The 17,356-nt window shown below is 40.1% G+C and overlaps 1 protein-coding gene across 4 annotated transcripts in view; it reads right to left on the reverse strand.

The window, feature by feature from the left end:
- The window catches only part of tln1 (talin 1), a 261,880-nt gene that overhangs the window by 138,005 nt on the left and 106,519 nt on the right, over positions 1–17,356 (reverse strand). The window lies entirely within an intron of this gene.

Consider the following 17,356-nt stretch of genomic DNA (forward strand, 5'->3'; position numbering starts at 1 on the left):
AAGTATTCGTATTTCCAAACCAAAAAAACCCCAAACTTTCATTATTGGCAATTGTTGCATTAATTTTAGGGATGAGCAAGAAATGCTGACTGACCAGCCGACGATGGCCACATCCCATGATTGAACGAAAGAAAAATTCATTTTCACTAGACTGAAAAATATTTCAATAGTCCAGAGTAACCTGTTACTTCAAATTCACGCACTGCATGCTAGACAGAAGCACTAGAGTATCAACACCTCTGTTAATCATGAGTTCTATGCTACCTGATATCAAAATTTAAAGGTGATACACCTGGGAACTTCCCATACAGTCAGTTCACAACACACTCAAAGCAGAGCAGAGTTGAATGTCCTTCAGAATATTTAAATGTCTTTTCTGTAATTACTGTACATTCTTTTGTCACAGCACCAGCGTTTGGTTTTACACAACTTGCCCACTCACCCACTTCTCTCCTCCTCACATTAGGATAATCAATTTTCAAGTATTTGTGATGCAACACCCCATATAGAGATATTTGAAAATTGCAGTTTGCAAACATCACAGCAACTTATGCAAGTGAATGTAAAAAGAGTAAACAGATGTGCTAAATTATGTCAACGATTTTGGACCAATTGATATACATTGCTGCTAATTGAGAAAAGGCCCATACAATACATTATTTGAAGTCAAAGTTACTTACTTATGAAACGAACACCCACAAAACAATTCTTGTTAAAGCAGCCACACAGGGGAATGCTACCTATTTACTGTGAAGTTAAATGATTACAGAAAAGAAACTTGCTGACAGTTGCCAAGAAAGTTTGTGAAAATAATTGTATTAGAAGGAAAATGTACTGTACTGCTATCCGTCAAGTCATCTGTACCGTTACTGGTAATAAAGGAATGTCTATTTGAGGATCAGGCTAGCAGGAGTCCATTTATTTTTAACTAAACTGCTTTTGTGGTTACAACATAGACATAAATAATATCATCAAAATAGAAAAGGCTATGATGATCAAAAATTTCTGTTGCTGATCAAAATGTACAGAATAATAATTATGGTCTTTAATATTAAAACAATTTAATATTATGAACAGTTGTTAAATTGTTCACATACATCAGTTTAAATGAACACAATTATATGTTGGGAAATGTAGTTTATTTTATGATAATTGAGAGTCCCATGAAACAGTAGGGAACGACTGATTAGCTGCATGCTACACAGGATGTATTATGAAACCTATACAGGAAGTGGTTTCTGTGCAGCAGTAAACAGAGGACTTGTCTGCAGAGACACAATTAAACTTGTATTTACAATCTTGAATCAGTAAACTTGGTACAGCAATTACTGGGAAAGTAGGAGCATAAAGTGGAGGCCACATGGCCCTGGTCTGAAAGGGAGTGGAAATAAATTGGCAGGGAAATTTGCTAGAGCTACTTGAGAGAATTTAAACTTGGAGGGGAAGGGGTGGGACCCAGGGAGACAGTGAGGAAAGACAGCGGTCTGAAACTGATACAGTTCTGAAAAGGAGCAAGTCAAACAGTCAGCAGCAGAGTAAAAGACAAGGTAGAACTGATGCACTAAAATAAATGCAGTTTAATGTAAGAGGCCTAAGAGACAAGGCAAATGAACTCATCACACTTGGGAACATGGGACTGGGAATCATAGTAATTGCAGAAACCTGGCTCAGGAATGGACAGAGCAGGCCAAGCAGCATCATAGGAGTAGGACCTATCATGCTGCTTGGCCTGCTGTGCTCATCCAGCTCTACACCTTGTTATCTCGGATTCTCCAGCATCTGCAGTTCGTACTATTTCAGGAACGGACAGGACTGACAGCTTAATGTTCCAGGGTATAGAGGCTATAGGAAGGATAAAAGGGGGAGCAAGAGAGAGGAGGTAGAGTGGCTAGTGGATCAAGGGTAACATTACGGTTGTACTTAGGGAAGATATTCCCGGGAATATGTCCAGCGAAGTTATTTGGGTGGAACTGAGAAATGAGAAAGGAAAAACCACCTTCTTAGGATTTTAATATATAGCCTCCAAGAGCCATTGGGAAATTGAGAAACAAATTTATAAGGTCTCAATTATCTATGAGAATAATAGGGTAGCTATGGTAAGGGATTTTAATTTTCCAAACAGACTGAGCCTGCCATAGTGTTAAGGGCTTGGATGGAGAGGAACTTGTTAAGTGTGTACAAGAGAATTTTCTGATTCAGTGTGTGGATGTACCTCCTAGAGATGGTGTAAAACTTGACCTGCATTTGGGAAATAGGGCAGGGTAGGTGCCAGAGGTGTCAGTGGGGGGGGCGCACTTTGGGGTCAGTGACCATAATTTGATTAGTTTTAAAACAGTGATGGAAAAGGATAGACCGGAGTTAAAAGTTCACACTTTAATTGGAGGAAGACCACTTTTGACAGTATTAGGCAAGAACTTTCAAACGTTGATGGCAGCGGCAGCCAGGGGGTGGGGGGCGGAATGATCGTGAGGACAGATGTTCACAGGTCAAAGGATGGCTGGAAAATGGGAAGCAGTGAGATGAGAGTTCAGAGACAGTATGTTCCTGTTGGGGTGAAAGGCAAGGCTGGTAGTTGTAGACAATGCCAGATTACTAGAGAAATTGAGGATTTGGTCAAGATAAAAGAAGAAAATATATGTCAGGTATCGACAGCAGAAAGCAAGTGAATCCCTCCAAGAGTATAAAGGCAGGAGTAAACTCAAGAGGCAAATCAGGAGGGCAAAAAGTGAACCATGACATAGTCTTGGCAAATAGGGTTAAGGAGAATCCAAAGGGAGTCTACAAATACATTAAAGACAAAAGGGTAACTAGGGAAAGAATAGGGCTTCTTAGGAGATCAGCAAAGCCGACTACGTGAGAAATCGTGGGACATGAGAGAAGATATTAAATGAGAATTTTGCATCAACATTTGCTATGGAGAAGGATATGGAAGACAGAACGTTGGGAAACAGATAGCAATATTTTGAAATATGTTCGTATTACAGAGGTGGCGGTGCTGGATGCCTTAAAATGCATAAACATGGATAAATCTCTGATCAGGTGTACCCTAGAACTCAAAGAAGTTAGAAGTGATTGCTGAGCCCCTTGCTGAGATATTTGTTTCATCGACAGCCAGTGAGGTGCTGGAAGACTGGAGGTTGGCTAACATGGTAGCACTATTTAGGAAAGCTGGTAAGGAAAATCCAGGGAACTATAGACTGACGAGCCTGACATCGGTGGTGGGCAAGTTATTGGAGGGAACCCTGAGGGACAGGATTCACATATTTGGAAAGGCAAAGGCTGCTTAGGGATAGTCAACATGGCTTTGTGCATGGGAAGTAGTGCCTCATTAACTTGGTTGAGTTTTTTGAAGAAATAACGAAGAGGATTGATGAGGCAGAGCAGTGGATGTGATATATGGATTTCAGTAAGGCATTCAACAAGGTTCATCATGGTAGACTGGTAGATCACACGGAATACAGGGATAACAAGCTATTTGGAACAGAACTGACTTATAAAAGGTAGGTGGCGGCTGTGGTAGGTTGCTTTTCAGACTGAAGGCCCGTGTGACCAGCAGTGTACTACAAGGACCAATGCTGAGTCCACTGTTTCTTATTTATAAAAATGATTTGGATGTGAACATAGGAGGTAAGATTACTAAGTTTGCTGATGACATCAAAATTGGAGGAGTAGTGGACAACAAAGAAGCTTACCTCAGAATACAATGGGATCTTGATCAGATAGGCCAACAGGCCAAGGAGTGGCAGATGGAGTTTAATTTAGATAAATGTGAGGTGCTGAACTTTGGAAAGACAATCAGGACAGGACTTGTGCTCACAATGATAAAGTCCTGGGGAGTGTTGCTGAACAAAGAGACCTTGGAAATCAGGTTCATTGATACTTGAAAGTGGAGTTGCAGGTAGCTAGGATAGTGAAGGCAGCATTTGGTATGCTTGCTTCTACTGGTCAGTGAACTGAGTATAGGAGTTAGTAAGTTTTGTTGCAGCTGTACAGGACATTGGCATGGCCACTTTTGGAGTACTGCGTGCAATTCTGGTCTCCCTGCTGTAGGAAGAACATTGTGAAACTTGAAAGAGTTCAGACAAGATTGACAAGAGCCCTGGATCTTGCCAGGGTTGGAGCTATAGAGACAGGCTGAATAGGCTGAGGCTATTTTGCCTGCAGTGGCAGAGGCTGAGGTGTAACCTTATAGAGGTTTAAAATCATGATGGGCACGGGTAGGATAAAAAGACAAAGGTCTATTCCCCAGGGTGGGGGAATACAAAACTAGAGGGCATAGAGAGGGTTAAGATATAAAAGGGGCCGAAGGGGCAACTTTTACATGTAGAGTGTGGTGCATGTATGGAACAGCTGCCAGAGGAAGTGTTGAAGGCATCTGGATGGGTACATGAGTAGAAAAGGTTTACAGGGATATGGGCCAAATGCTAGTAAATCAGACTAGATTTGTATAGGATATCTGGTTGGCATGGACGAGTTGGGCAGAAGGGTCTGTTTCCATGCTGTATATCTCTAGGACTCTATGAATCAATGCTACATCAGCAATTTGATGCATGGGAGAAAGAATGAGATGCTGCATTTTATAACTCTCCTGTGCCTAGTGAAAGGCATCAACTAGGTGAGAAGACTTGGCCCCTCTGAAAAAGGTGGAAGAAATAAGCCTGTATATGAAAGATAAAGCACCTCAAATCTTTACAGTTTATACAAATGGCTTAGACTAAGTACCCAATGGCATTTAAAAAAAAAAATCAATCTGCTCAGAAATGTTATTAAATACCACCGGAGAAGGTGGGAATTGAACCCAGGCCTCATGGCTTAGAGGTAGGAACACAACCACTGCATCACAAGAGCCTTTAAGAAACCTATGAGGTGATTGCAATATTGGCTGAATAGGTAGGGCTGTCACTCACTTTCTTATACTTTGCCAGATATATATTTTGAGACACACCACAGTTTTCCATCATTACATGGTGACTAAAATACAGGATACTAGCTTTCCTTTTCCTACAAGAGCTAACTTCTTCAGGGAGAATTTTAAAGAATGCAGAATTCTCATTAGTGAAATACTTTGAGACATGAGCCGCTGTGTCCTTCCTCTGCAAATCAACTTTTGTTGGATCTTGTAAATGACAACAGGGATTGGTAGGAAAGACATCAGCAGAAATTGCAGCCAAACTCTCCAATCTCAACCTCTATTCCGTAATCTCAGGATACAGTCACAAGCGGAGAAGAGGAGTTCTTGGCCATGGCAACCTAAAAAGCACCAACTTCACCGTGCAGTAAATTCAAATTGTCCAAGCAAACCCCTTCCGTTTGAATGGGTCTTACCTCAAATGTTATCCTATACCATTACAATTGGATACCCTTGACTCTTCAATCTAAACATACCTAATTGCCCGTACTTATCACAGCCCTCAGCTGCTTATGGTAAATGGAAAATCCATGGAGAAAACTGATGCACAGAGAGATCTGAGTGTTCAGGTCCATTGCACTCTGAAGGTGGCAACGCAGGTAGATAGACTGGTCAAGAAGGCATACAGCATGTTTTCATTCATTGGACAGGGTACTGAGGACAAGAGTTGGCAGGTCAATATTATAGAGATAATGGGAACTGCAGATGCTGTAGAATCCAAGATAACAAAACGTGAAGCTGGATGAACATAGCAGACCAAGCAGCATCAGAGCTCTCTGATGAAGAGTCTAGGCCCAAAACATCAGCTTTTGTGCTCCTAAGATGCTGCTTGGCCTGCTGTGTTTCCAGGTCAATATTATAATCGTATAGGGCTTTGGTTCAACCACATTTGGAATACCGTGTACAGTTCTGGTTGCCACATTACCAAAAGGTTGTGGATGCTTTGCAGACGGTGCAGAGGAGATTCACCAGGATGTTACCTGGTATGGTGGGCTCTAGCTATGAAGAAAAGTTGAGTAGATTAGGATTATTTACATTAGAAAGACAGAGGTTGAGGGGGGACCTCATTGAAGTCTAAAAAATTATGAGGGGGAGAGACAGGGTGGATAGCCAAAAGCTTTCTTTCCCCAGAGTGGGGGACTCAACTACTAGGGGTCACGATTTTAAGGAGATGGGGGAAAAGTTTAAGGGAGATATGCGTGGAACGTTCTTTACGCAAAGGGTGGTGGGTGCTTGGAATGCATTGCCAGCAGAGGTGGTAGAGGCAGGCACAATGCCATCATTTAAGATGTATCTAGACAGACACATGAATGGGCAGGGAGCAGAGGGATACAGATCCTTGGAAAATAGGCAACCGGTTTAGACAGTATCTGGATCGGTGCAGGCTTGGGAGGGGCAAAGGGCATGTTCCTGTGCTGTAACTTTCTTTTTTGTTCTTGCTTTACACAACTCCTATCCCACACTGTTTTCTTTCCCATGTGCCTAAATGCTTGAGAGACACCAAATGTGCTTCAAACTATAATTTTCTCTCTGCGACAGGCAGTTAATAGAATCATGAGAAACGAAAGTACAAAAGAGGCCCTTCAACCCATCAAGTGTGCTCTACTAATATATTACTCCCCACTCTAGTCCCACACAGCCTTGAAAGATGATACCAAGTGTGCATCCAAATACCTTTAAAAAGGCTCTGATGTTTCCTGCCTCAACTTCCCTTCCTTTCACTTGAAAGGCACGCTCCCCTTGTTGTTCACACTTCAACTAAGGAAACATTTGCTTTCTATCCACCCTGTCCATGCCCATCATTTATATACCTCTATTAGGTTCCCGTGCCCACCGCCCAACCTTTTCTTCTCCAAAAACAATTTGGAGCATATTCAATGAAACTAAATGAAATGTTCTAGCCCAGACAACATCTTGGTGAATCTCCTTTGCACCTCCTCCAGTATAATCACATCCATCCTATGGTGTGGTGTCAAACCTGTACACAGTACTTCAGCTGTGCCCTAACCAAAGTCCTGTACAGCTCCAACATAACCTGCCTGCTCAATAATCTATACTATGGCTGATAAAGGCAAGCGTCCTGTCTGATTTAAATGCCCTATTAATCTTCCCTGCTATCTTCAGGGATCTGGGCTTCCTTCTGTCTTGCCATTGAGTACTCCCTTGTCTTGTCCCCTCTTCCAAAGTACATCACCTCACATAGATCTGTCACCATTTAGACATATACCTAGTCCTGATGAACTGAGACTTGAGTGATATCAGCTTATCAGCAATGGCATTTTAACACTAATATCAGAAGCCTTCAAAACAAGGGACATTTTAAGCTCTGGCAGTGCTGCAGAGGGAATTGGGGAGTTTGGGTGGGGGGGGGGGGGGGGGCGGTGGTGGCGATGAAGAGGGGGGTGCCTGGTAGTACTGAAGACTTACAGCAGTGTCAACAACTGACTAATACAAATTTAACAGACTTCATCTTTGATCAGGTGAGCAAAGTTGGTAAAAGATCAGAAATGGGGTTAAAAGGTCAAACTTAACTAAGGAGAAACATGTCATGATGATCAAGCTCTGGGACATGGCCATATTATTAAGGCAGCGGCACAAGAAACAAGAAAGCCCCAGCTGCATAAACATCCAGCCTGGCGAGAGAAATGTGCAACCTAAGTTCTGTCCGCCTTAGGTTAGCCATGATCCAGGGATTTTGGAAAGGGAGGAGGAAACAATTTTTTATTCATCTATTACTTTTAAGAATATGGAAACTTAATGCGCAAGTTGAACTTATTCAATAATATGTCATTATTTAATAAAGAGTATGGAGTACAGGATTGTACCCAAGAGTGTGATCTAGACAGTACAATAGTGACACAAGAGCACTGGAGAAATTCCATGAGCAATGCACTGCTGCATTCTCCAGATCCAATAGGAGGACTGCTGAACAAATGCTAGTGTCTTTCTTGAAGCCAGCTCAATGACACAGTAGAAATGTAGCATAACATTAAACTCATTTCAGTTCAGGTCAGTGCAATGAACACAAGCAAGAGACTTCATTCTCAAAATTTTTAGCGAGCCAAACTCAGCATTAATTTTTTTCCTATGGCATATTAACAATTTCACAGGAGCCAAGCATGAAGCAAACAGCTATAAAACATTGTGAATAAAGACATTTGGTTTAGAGATTGCACAGTGTGGAGCTGGAGGAACAGCAGGCCAGGCAGCCATCAGAGGAGCAGGAAAGTTTTGGGTCGGGACCTTTGTTTAGAAATCTGAGTGACTTATAACCCCACTGCGAACCCCCAGCATCAGCAGTTCTTAGAATCTCTGAGTGAGTTATAACCTCACCGTGAAAGGGTCCCAACCCTTCCTGCTCCTTTGATGCTGCCTGGCCTGCTGTGTTACTCCATCTCCATACCAAATGTCTCCAGCATGGACAGTTCTTACCATCTCTGGTTTGGAGACTAAGTGATCATTACATCACAAAAATGTTAAACGAGAACCAGAAGAGGCAATGAAGTATTTTTGGAAGGCCCAAGCTCTGCCCAAGACCGCAAGAATATGGAGAGTTGTGAGTACAGCCCAGCCCACCACATAAACCAGCCTTCCTTCTAATGACTCTGCCAACACTTCCCACTGCCTCAGGAAGGCAGCCAACATAATCAAAGGCCCTACCCAAAAGTTTGAAAACATGTACAAACAGATTCAAGAACAGCTTCTTCCTCATTATTATCAGAATTACGAACAAACCTCTCATATATTAGAGTTAATCTCTCTCTGCACCTTCTCTGTTGTGACTGTTCCATTACACTGATGTACTTATGCAAGGTCTGCTTTGCCTGGATAGCATGGGAAACAATGCTTTTCACTGTATCCTGGTACATGCGACAATAATTAATCAAATCAAATAAAAATCTCAACTAAGAATTCACATACTTTTCACTACTTTTTTTTACTAAGGCACTAAGATAAATGTTGAGTATTGCAGATATTACAATTCTGAAAGAAAGAAAAACACTAGAAATACTCAGCAGGTATGGCAGTGTTTGTGGAGCAAGTCGTACAGTTAAGGCTTCAGGATAGAAAGAATAAAAATAGAAGTTGGTGGAAAAGCTCAGCAGGTCTGGCAGCATTTGTGAAGAAAAAAAAAAGCAGTTAATATTTCGGGTCCAGTGATCCTTCCTCAGAACTGTTTTCAGCTTGGTCACTGGTGAATATTTCTAACATGTCTGCTTTCACTACTGATAACACTGATTTGGTCGAAAAGGTCAGAATAATTTATAGTTGCTTATGAAGCAGGATACAAAAACTCTAATGCTAAATTTAGCATTAGTCAGATGATCCTACTTCCTCCCTCAGTAAAACCAGTATCTGAGGTTAGCCCTGTTGCAAAGAGTCACTGCCGCAGGACCCTAGCCGAGTCGGACAGTATGAAGAGAAAGACAGGAAGTTTGAAAGCAAGCAAATAGGTACAAGACAAAATGCTTACTTTCATGAAGCAAATGCCAAATATTCTTCTAATGGTCACTAAGCAACAAAAGGTGCCCAAGACTGAACTAGGTAAGGAAGAATAAAAGAGGAAGTCAGTTTCAATTATTCTTTCTACTGGGTCTCAGAAAGCTGGTTGCTGCATTTTCTACATTACCACATGACTAAATTTCAAAATCTCTAACTATAAAGCACTTTGGGACACAATGTTGGCAGAAGTTGCAATCTGAATACCAGTCCTTTCAGGTTACTTTTAGAACATACACTTAGATATGCACTTCTAACAACAGTTTGTCATTTAAATCACTGTCAATTATTCTTCATATTTTCAAACATTTGGCACATTTGTTTCCCCGCTCATTGAAAAGCCCAACATTTTTGCAAGTAGTTTGTTCTGAGGTTGGACTGTACACAATTTGCTCATGAATAATAATTAATCATCCTCATATTCAGGAAAAAAAAGTCAGTCAATTTCGATGGTATTTTTTGAAGAAAGATAGAGACAAAGTGATCTGATATCCAAGAATGGGGAGTAACACTAAATTTGAGCTCAATGTACAAGTAGTATCGCACCCAAGGACTTTGATGGCAAAATGAAAGTCTCAGAAGTTTTTGTAATTCATGATCATTTTGGTTGTGAAAATTCCAACTACAACCAATATAGCAAAAATGATGATATTGTTTCTGGCAGTAAATTTAAAGAAAATTACAGTTATGCAAAAAATAATTCCATTCTTAACGCAGGCAAAAGAAAACAATGGAATTTGTTTTAAAATCATAATGCTCTCAATGCATTTCCGACCTCACTACAACCATCCCACTTATTATTTCTATGCAAATCCTGTTATAATCTTATCAGCCCCTAAACCACAAGCTGATGCTGTCTAAATGTGCCATTAGATCTCAGCATCAGGTCACAGAGCAGTGATGTGGGAGTAGTGGTTTTCTGTACATTAATTCCAGCTGACGTGAACATGCAATACATTCTTCAACTTCATATATCAAGCTTCGCAAGCCTGTCCAATTGTAACTGTTCATTTCTACAGCTGCTAAATCAACACAATTTAATCCGGATAATTCAGTAACAAACAAAAGTTGTGCACAAAGTTAGCATAATGTTTTTTTTTCCCCTATCCATTTCACAAGAACATTAATGACAGCAAAAGGTTATTGCAGGCTAACAGTTTTTAAAAAGTTGTTCATTTGTTTGTTCATTTTTGATCGACTTGATCTTGAAAACTCTTACCAATTCATTGCAAGAGGTTTTGAGTACAGGAGCAGGGATGTGTTGTTGCAGTTTACAGGGCCTTAGTGAGACCACAGCTGGAATACTGGAATCCTCTTCTGAAGAAGGATGCTCTTGCTTGAGGGAATTCAGTGAAGTGTTACCAAGCTAATTCTGGGGATGGCATTTCTGACGTAGGAGGAAAGACGGAGTAGGTTGGGATTGTTTTCACTGAAGTTCAAACGACTGAGGGGGGAACCTCAAGAGACTTAAAATTCTAACAGGACTGGACAGGATAGATGCAGGGAGAATATTCCACATGGTAGAGGTTGCCAGATACAGGGATCACAGTCTGAGAATCCAAGGTAGACGATTTAGAACGGAGGTGGGAAGAAATTTCTTCACCCAAAAAGTGGAGAGCCTATGGAATTCATCACCACAGGAAGTAGTTGATACCAAAACATTGAGTTTTAAAATTAGCCATGATGGTGAATGACAGAGCAGGTTGAAGGGCCAAATGGCCTCCTGCTCCTATGTTACCTTAGAAGGGATAATTAGGTACTGCTTGGGTTTTCTCTATTCTTGCATGGATCATGACAATCAGTGCAAGGCAAGCGGTTTTGGCACATTCCTAATTGCCCCTGAACTGATTGATTCTTTAGGCCATTGCAGAACTGTGGATTTTAACTCATGTAGGGCAGACAGGGTAAAAATGGCAGATTTTCTTCCTTAAACATTTAGATCAGATTGTCATACTGTAGAATTGTTTAAGAAAGTGTTAGCACTCTTTTTGCAAGCCGAGTTTACAAGTAACTCTATCCTTTTCATTGGAGTTCCAAGCAACATTCACTTTGATAGAGGGAATTGGAAGTGTCAAGGAGATAGAGAGAAAGGGGTAAATTTGCTGTCACATTCCAATCAATGCCATCACTGAGAATGAATATACAACCTTACCAGGTTCAGAGCAGGAGTAGGCCACTCAGTCCTTTAAGCCTGCTCCACCAGTGAGATTATAAATGATGGGATTATCCTGTTTACCAATAACCTTTCACTCCCTTGCTTACCACTACCTCAAACTACTTGGGGACTCTGCTTTTACCACCTTTTGAGGAATGTTCTAAAGGCTCATGAGCCTCTTTGAAAAAAATTCTCATCATGTCTTAAATCTCTCTCATCTTTAAACATTAAGGTCCAGTTTTAGATTCTTTCACAAGGAAGATCCTTTTCACGTGCACTCCATCAAGTTTAGCCTGTCTGATCTTTCCTCATAAGACAACCCACCCATTCCAGCATTAGTCTGTTAAATTTTATCTACACTGATTCCAACATATTTACATGATTCTTTCACTAAGGAGACCAGATAAGACCAGAGACCACATATATGCTCTACCAATGCGGTGTGTAGCTGAAGCACAACATTCCTGCTTTTGTATTCGGTTTCGCTCAAACAATAATATAGCCTTCCTAATTACTTGAACCTGCCTGCTAAGCTTTTGAAATTCATACACTGGGACACAGATCTCACCACATTTCAATGTCTGCAATCTCTCAGCATTTATACTGCATTCATTTTCATTCTTCCAGTCAAAAGAGATAATTCACATTGCTGACATTATATTCCATTTGGTAGATTTTTGCCCATTTGCTTAACCTATCTATATCCCTCTTCTGGTCTCATGTCCTCTTTGGAACTTTAATTCCTTACCTATCTTTGTATAATCAACAAATGTAGCAACATATTCAGTCCCTTCACCAGAGTTATTTATATGGTTATGATTAGAGGAGAAGGGGTGAATCAACAAACTTTACATCATCAATCAACAGCAACAAATTTTTATTCTCTCTTCAGCATGCAGTTATTACACTTCAATCAAAATATTTCTCTAGATCATTTTAAGGACTATTACCATGGCACACTTGAGGGGGGAAAAAAATCAACTTTCACAAATACACACAAACACAAGTTTTAAAGGAAGTGCGCATCTGGTACAGAGAAGACAGACTATGCAGTTTCAAAAGTCCAAATCCTCAGGGTGCTAGATTTTAGATCACTGTTGTTTTATTATTGGTGAAGTCTGTAGTTAGAGTTCTCAATGAACGTTAACCGACAAATACAGAAACAATATGGTACAAAACAGACGCATATGTTTCATATTCTTTCTCTCCATCCTAATCTGAATTCAAAACCTGGTTTGGGACTAGTACCCACACTTGTTCCCTAGGCCGCATCATACTTGCATGTCTTAACCTTTCATTGCCAGTTCTATACTGTACACCAGCATTTATACAAATAAATACTTATTTTCTTCTTCATCAAGTGCTGTGTTTCTGTCAGCTTGTTAGAAGCAAGGCAATGAGGGGCTTCCAGCTCTTGTTACAACTTAAATTTTGCCTCGTTCTCTGCTGTTCAAAAACATCTACAGAATGTGATTCATTTACATTATTCCAAATTTGGCTCCATTGTTTTTTCACAGCTATATCTCTGTAGGTAGCCTCTGACATCCATTATGTTCACAGAAATGTGAATTAAAACTGAAGACGCAACATTCTTCATACTGATTCAATTGCCTAGTTTTAGTGTACTTAGCTAAAATGACAATTTTATCACAAATTGTTCACCACTGGTGTCCTGGAAATGCCTCATTCTGTGGTAGTGATCATGGCAGCAATTAGGTTTTTTTTTAATTGAAAAAAATCATCTGAGGCCATGAAAGGTCTCAGGTACTACAAATGATTGAAGTCAAAGTTTGATAGGCTAGATGCATCTCTGTCCTGATTTAAAAGGCCAAAGCATTGATCAGTGTACCACATCACTCATTACATGTTATAAAACAGAACGTGATCTATTTTCTTTCTCCTATTAGCTAGACAATCTTCTGACCATGCCAATGCTACATCACAAGCTTTTATTTTCCATACTAACGGCTGACACGGCACATCACCAAGTGCCTACAGGAAATCCACAATTTCTCTTTCCACAGTATGTTATGTCTTAAACCAAACTTTAACAAATTGATTATTCATAATGCCGCTTTCACAACACCACTGACTATTTCATTGACGTTTTTTAAATACTGCCCTGCTGTAATGACTAATATTATCTTAGCCTGTAGTTTCCTGTTTTCTGTCCCTCAGTTAACATCTGCTATGTTCTATTCTAATGGAATCTGCCCTGAATCTAAGGAATTTTGGAAACCTAAAGGCATTTTCTAAAAAAAAATTCATCCAAGGGATGTTGAAGATGGTGGCTAGGTCAGCATCAGGTTTGACTCCACCATGGCAGTCAGTGAAATTGAACTGAAATCTGAACTTAAAAGCTTAGTCTAACAGTGACTAAGTAACTATCACCAATTGTCATGGAAAAGAATCTGGTTCACTAATGACTGTTGCAAGTCCCTAACTTAGCTGGAGAAGTAGTTGATGAGTTGCATTCTTGAAGCATTGCAGTCCAAGAAGGGAGGGTACACCCTCAGTGCCATTATGAGAGGAGTTCCAGGATTGTAACCCACCAGTGAAGAAGTGGCGATATATGGCATTTGGGTTGGAGAATAAATCATAGGTGTTCACATGCATTTTCTGTCTGAGACTTTCTAGGTGCTAGAGATAGTTGGTTTGGAAGTCACAATCAACACTGCCAGTAAGTGCATCTTGGAAACAGCACATGTCGCTGCTATTTCGTGTCTGTTGTAAAGGAAGTAAAGACTGAAGATGCTAATTGGGGTGCAAGTCAAGCTACATGCTTTACCCTGGACTGTGTCAAGCTTCTTACATACCTCGCCTGTTCAGTTAAGAGGTAAATTGGCAGTGGGTATCCTTGTTCAAAGGCTCTGACGTCAGTGTTGAGGACCCCACAGCTCAACCCTTTCACACTGTATCAGTGTGGGGCCTGGCAGCTGCAACAGAAATTGAAATAGGAGGGAAGTTACCAAAGAATTCCTAGCTACTCACTGCTCTACCAACCATGCTGGCAGGAGAGGACATCCAAATGATGGTGATGGCAGTGTCTGGGAAATAGTCATACTTCTAATTCTACCTTTCAGAATGTCAGGCTGTTGTTTCATTCCGCTGTGGAACACCACTCCCAATTTTGGTACAAATCCCCAAATGTTAAATCAGAACTATTATTTTTAATAAGGCTGTTGGTCATAGTTCCTTCTGATACCTAGGTCGAAGCCAGGTGATCTACCCAGTTTCCCACCTTTTAGGCTCTGCGACGGTCTTGATACAACAGAATACTTTGCATTTCAGAGGCATGTTAGATTCAAAAACATTGGGTTCACAGGCACATGTTAGACCAGGTAAGGGCCACTTATTTCCTTTCCTAAAATTCATTAGTGAACCAGGTCTTTTTGGAAAAAAAATTAGCAATCAACAGTAGTTACTTAGTCACTTAAACTAAGCTTTCAATTTCAGATTTTATTGAATTTGAATTTTACTAAATGCCACGGGAGATTTCAAACTCACTGCCCCTCGATCATTAGCCTGGGTCTGTGGATTACTAGCCTGGTGACATTACCATTATAAAATCACCTCTTAGCAACTGGCTCACCACCCACTTGTTTTTTATATCCTATGTCAGCCCTTTAGGACCAGGGGGTCTTGTCAGCCCTGCAGGGCCAAAAATTTGCCTTCCTGAGATTGTAATTTTTAACAATTCCTTCTACTTCTAGATTTATGCTTGAGAAAGCACAAAGTAATGGAGATACTAAAAGTTTCACAAAACCATTTTAAAATTTATTTTATGCTTGGTACGCAGATATTGTCCTTTTCCTTACCGATGCTGCTTGATTTTCTGACTATTTCCAACACTTGCTGTCAGCTGAGACAGGACAGTTTGATGACTGCAGCTTTCAACATGGTAGGAATAATTATTGCATTGCAGGTTGAGAACAAATAATCAACCTCTGAGCCCTAAATCTCCCAGATGAGACTGGCAAACATTCCGGGGGGAAATAAAGCTCAAGCAGTCAATAATTGAAATTAGAGTCTCTTGTTGACACTTTACAATTTAATTTCTGATGCAGTTGTCAGGCCACCCACTGGTGTAATGTGATAGCTTCTACAGATTCAGACAGCAGCAAACAGGAATATTTTCATACATTGGTTATCAACACATTTGAGACATATATGCACTTCAGCTTACAACAAAAAAAATACAGACAGTTTGGACTTGGATAAACCTCAACATTTGCTGACAATACAAAGACAGAATTGCAGATGGTTTAAAGCAATGTACCAAGCTAACAAGTGGCAAATGTAATTTATTTGAATGTGAGTTTGCTCACTGAGCTGGAAGGTTAGTTTTCAGACGTTTCGTCACCATTCTAGGTATTCGAGGCTTCGTCAGAGGCTCACTGATGATGTTACCTAGAATGGTGACGAAACGTCTGAAAACTAACCTTCCAGCTCAGCGAGCAAACTCACATCCAGAACCTCAACCTGAGCTACAAATCTTCTCAAAACTCGCTAGTAATTTATTTGAATCTGTAGAAATATAGGGCAAAGAAATAGGAGCATGTACTCAAGTGGAAAGGCATTAAAAGGTGTGGAAAACAATGTGGAAAACTCAGGAAATGGGTATAATAAACCAAACTGCCTAACAGATCTCAATGCTAGCAATATGTTAGAATGTACAAAAATGTTTAAGTGATGATAGATTTAATACAAAACTTGGAGTAGAGGGTCAACATTTTATATTACCTCTATTAAAGGGAAGTGTACTTAGAGGGGAGTTGCTGGGATTTAGGATGTTTTTGCCCCAGAGGAAGGTTGAAGCAAAGACCATTGCAACATTTAATAGAAAACAGGATATTGAAGTTGGCAACATAGGGCTAGGGCTAGATGAAAGTGACAAATTGGAAGGATAACTTTTGGATTACAAAAAAAAGCATTGAAATAAGGCAAATGGCCTTAGTTTATTTAAAATATTTTGCCTCATTATTAAACTAAATGGAATATCAGTTCACGACTCATTATTCACAATACCAATAACAAGCTAACGACATAATCTGAATATCAAGTATCTGCTAATTCAGCATATTTGCCACTTGTACATCGCATGTAGTGTCTTATCAATGACGCAATTTTTGCCCATATAATGCTCTCTGAGCCAAACTAAACATGGGCTTTCTAAAGCCAAAGGTCACAATGGCAAGTTTTCCTGGAATAAAAACCATGAAAAAAATCTCAGGTCTGGCAGCATCTGTAGAACAAGAAATAGTTAAAATGTTTCAAGGCCCAATGATCCTTCAACAGTGCAGAATTTACAAGGTCTTGCTGACCACCCAGCATGGTCACAACAATTTAGTTTAGTACTTTTGCCAGTTGTGCAGTATTAGGGACCAGCCAAATAAAAACAGCACTAACCAAAGTGAAAAACAAGTGGCATTTGTTCATACATCTATAAAATGCAATTGCATATGCTGGTTCTTCATTTGGGTTAAGCTCTTTTGCTGGCATTTCTCTGAGCACCATTTAATCCATTACACAATTAACTAGACTGCGTCATTTCAGTCCGAGGGTCATGTATCATTTGCTTTTCATATAGATCCCTCTTATGGCACGGAGGCAGAGAGTCAAACAGTCAAACCAAATCAGCCTACTTTTACGTCAACAGAGTAAAAATTAAAACCTTCAACAATCCTCAGAATTGACCTCAATGGTTCCTTTTTGAAACCAGACTTTAAATAACTAATCCCAGACTTTGCTAATAATCAATTCCAGTGTCTTAAATAAAAGACTTAGCAATT

Source organism: Stegostoma tigrinum, chromosome 1 (assembly GCF_030684315.1).
Source record: "Stegostoma tigrinum isolate sSteTig4 chromosome 1, sSteTig4.hap1, whole genome shotgun sequence".
Classification (NCBI taxonomy): Eukaryota; Metazoa; Chordata; class Chondrichthyes; order Orectolobiformes; family Stegostomatidae; genus Stegostoma; species Stegostoma tigrinum.